The 3,954-nt window shown below is 45.1% G+C and overlaps 1 pseudogene; it reads right to left on the bottom strand.

Annotated features, from left to right (window-relative positions):
* Nucleotides 1-2,899: 2,899 nt before the first annotated feature.
* LOC140610385 (S-phase kinase-associated protein 1 pseudogene) lies at nt 2,900-3,710 on the bottom strand (annotated as a pseudogene).
* Nucleotides 3,711-3,954: the final 244 nt, after the last annotated feature.

The following is a 3,954-nucleotide window of genomic DNA, read 5'->3' as shown; positions in this document are numbered from 1 at the left end:
CATCTGCCTTTGGCTCAGCTTGTGATCCTGGGGGCCTGGGATGGAGTTCCCCCATCAGGCTCCCACAGGGAGCTTGCTTCTCCCTCTGCCTGTGTCTCTGCCTCTTTCTGTGTGTCTCTCATGAATACATAAATAAAATCTTCAAAAAATTAAAAAAGGGCCACCTGGATCCCCAGGAATTGTGTAGATGAGCAGGACTAGGTTGGAATGAGACCTCGCAACAGCGCAGTGCGTGGGCCCTGCGGGAGCCGGGCAGTGAGAAGTCTAGGCCACAGGCACAGGTGCCAGGGGAGCAGGTGGAGCTTGCGGCTGCCAAGGACCATGAAGAATACCATGTCTGGTATTACTTCTTCAGCCCAGGTGTGATGTCATCGTGCCACCCCTCCAGGACCTTGATGCGACTGGCTTTATCTGCAGAGTCTCCTATGAAGGGAGTTTGGGGAATTTAGAAGCAGAGTCTGCAGCTCCAGCCTGCGGGCACCTGCCCCTTGCGGGAAGATGTTTCTCCTGGGAGCTGGCAGGAGAGGGAGCACGGAGCTCTTGGCCACACAGGTCAGGACTGGAGTTTCCATCCTGCTGAATGAAAAAGAGGGGAGAGGAAGGAGGATGGCACAGGTTCGAATGCCACAGCTTTCATTCTTCTTACCAAGTGTTAGTAGGCATTCTGAATAAGCGTTTCTTCATTTGCTGTATGCCCTTAGGTCCATCTCCAGAGACTTTAAATGTCTGTGTTTCTTTTTATCATTGTCAGCAGTTGGACGGAGAAGGGGGACGCAGAGGTCCTCACGTTGTCATGCCAGGTGTAGACCGCCAGGGGGCTGTTAAAAGTATTAGTACTTTGCATGGATGTTACAAGATGTCACATTACCAGGTGACTGTTACTGGTATTTTCTGCAGCTCTTGCCTATAAGAAGAGCAGAAACTAGGAGGGGCAGCATGCCCATACTTCCCCTCCTGCCCCCAGTTACCTGTGGCTGCGGCTAAGCTCTAGGAGGGTGAGGCTAAGGCGGCAGCTCCCTTAGTCTACCGAGGTCCCACTCATGGGAGGGAGGCTGTAGCTTGGGTACAGGATCACTGAGGATATTGGGCCCCTGTCGTCCTGGCTCCTAAAGTGCAGGTGAGGCAGCAAGAACGGAAGCTATTTGCCTCCTCCACTATGTGACCAGTTCCTGAAGTGGGAGGTCACTCAGAGAGAGATGTGCCCTGTCCCTGCCATCATCCTGAGCCAGGGCTCTCAGAGACTTTGCCTGGGGTGAGGAGAAGGCAGGGAGCTCCAAATCTTTTCCTAGAGGAATTGACTCAGTTGGCAGCAGAGGGTGGAGAAGTTCTAGCCTAGGGGTAATGCAGTTTGTGGTGAAAGGCAATTATGGGAGATTCGTGGGAGGAGATGCAAGCTAAATGGTAGGTTGGCTAGTTTACCATCCAGAACCACAGAGAGGTATCGCTCAGAAGAGCTATGCTGGGATCAGAACAAATCTCAAACAGGGACCATAAGAGATACTCCTTCAAAGGAGTCCCACCTAACTGGATCAGTCTATGGAACTTCATGCCCTGGGGGATTGTTGAAAACCACAGGGTGGGTGAAATAGGTGATGGGGACTAAGGAGTGCACTTGTGATGAGCACTGGGTGGTGTGTATGGTTGTGTTCTTTTTTTTTTTTTTTAAGTAATCTCTACACCCAATGTGGGGCTCAAACTCAACCCCGAGATCAAGAGCCTCATGATCTTCTAACTGAACCAGCCAGGCACCCCTTATGTATAGAATTGTTGAATCACTGTATCGTACACCTGAAACTAATACAACACCTTATGTTAGCTAACTGGAATGTAAATAAAAATTCTAAAAAATAATAAAGAAAACAGTAAAGCAATCAGCCAGCAAGTGCCGAAACTAGTGGTGCTTAGGCTGGACACGGCAGGGAAAGAGTGAGAGGAGAACTCTGCTGGAAGTGAGGTGAAGAACAAAGATAAAAGAAATGTAGAAAAAAAAATTAAATTTCCTTACAACTTGCAGCCGGTTGACAAGTCCTTGAAACAGGCAGAGTGACCTTCCCCAAGAAGCTCAGCTGCTTTGATGTTGATACTTTGCTAGAAGCAAAAGGCAACCTTAGTTTGACATTAGTCCGACCCCCAGGATCCTGTAAGTCTTTAACATATAAAAATCCCTTTGGAAACTTCCATTATCTCTACCTGCCAGATATATTCCACCCCCCGCCCCCAGATATACTATCCCAATCATCCCCCGAGTATATGGCCCCTGACATGCCTATGAAGGGTCTTATGACTAAGGTTTTACTGGATGGTAGTAAATGACCTTAACAGCTGTTAGCCCCTCAAGGTCCTGGAAACCTTGCTTCCAAATTCTTTAGAGATTTATGCTCTCCCTAACTCCCTCCCAACTTGAAAATATAATCAATTGCTCCTCACCACCCCAGTGCAGCTCTTTCTGTCCACAGGCCATCACTGTGCTTTAATAAAACCACCTTTTTGGCACCAAAGACATCTGAAGAATTTTTTCCTGGCTGTTCGCTCCCAGACCCTAGCATCACATCAGGAATGATTGCCCTGTCAGGATGATCCAGTGGCCCAAGGCTGGGGTGGACACGTAGGAGTACATACATACATAACTCTATGCTTACCTTTTGGTGAGACTGTCAAACAGTTTTCCAGGGTGGCTGTACAATTTTATGGCCCCACCAGCAGTATTTGAAGGTGGTTATTTCTCCTCATCCATCCCAACTTTCGTTTTCTTTTATTGTATTTTTTATTTTTTTTCAGAAAACTTTTTTCAACTTGTTTTATTTACAATGCCAACTTTTAAAAGGTCATTAAACTAAAGTTAACCAGACAATAAACTAGGCAGAAATTGCTTTACAAAGAGAGGGAAAGTCCAAAATGCCACCTTCTACAGAGAACCCACAGTTCAGTTTATTAAGAGCAAAGAAAAAAAGAAACTTTAGATCATACTAGAAGAAACTCAGCCATAAGTTTGGAATCTGTACTCAAACTACACATGCAAGGAGGACAATATTCTGCTAAAACAACTGATTTGCTGCTGCATTTGTCTACTGTTTGTCTAATATTAACAATTATAAACAGAGCAGTGCAACTAGTATTTGGAACAATCCTTACAGTGTTACAGTGTCAGGCATAACATCTCACTTCTCTTCACACCACTGGTTCTCTTTGGGTACCTGGGCTTCCTCTTCTTCAGTAAAGTAATTTTTGATATTGAAGGTCTTACGATCTCCTCAGGAGTTTTCCCCTTGATCATATTGGCAACAGTCTTGCATGTAACATCAAGCAAACCTTTGATGTCTAAGTAGTTCGCAGCCAGAATAAGTTCAAAAAGTGTTCCTTGGTCAACTTTCAGGAATTCTTGGTCCCAAACAGGAATATCATCTGTCCACTTTTCTTTGTTCTCATTGTCCTCAGGAGAAGGGGGGTCATCCTTGTGGCGGGTGCACCACTGAATGACCTTTTTTAATATTGCTGCGTTAACATTTGGTAGAGGAACTGGGTCATCATCTCCTTCATCATCCATTCCCAAATCTTCCAACATGGTCTTGATAGTCACAGACTGTTTGGCAATTTCAACATCAACTTCAAATATCTCTCCATCAGAACTCTGCAACTTAATTGAAGGCATGGTGCTCAGTCTCAAGCCGACTGCGGACTGGAGCAGCCTCGTCGACCAGAGAAGAAAGGCAGAGAACAAGGCCTCTACCTCCTTTTTTTTTTTTTTAATAGCCAACCTAGTAGATGTGAAATGGTGTCTCGTTATGATTTCTAATTGTATTTCTCTAATGATTAATGATCTTAAGCATCTTTTCATGTGCTTATTGCCCATTTGTATATGTTCCTTGGAAAATGTCTATTCAGATCTTTGCTCCTTTTTTATTATTTTTTTAAAAATTTTATTTATTCCAGAGAGAAAAGAGGGTGGGAGGAGCA

This window comes from Canis lupus, chromosome 19, assembly GCF_048164855.1.
Source record: "Canis lupus baileyi chromosome 19, mCanLup2.hap1, whole genome shotgun sequence".
Classification (NCBI taxonomy): domain Eukaryota; kingdom Metazoa; phylum Chordata; class Mammalia; order Carnivora; family Canidae; genus Canis; species Canis lupus.
This window is presented reverse-complemented; position numbering and strand designations above follow the sequence as displayed.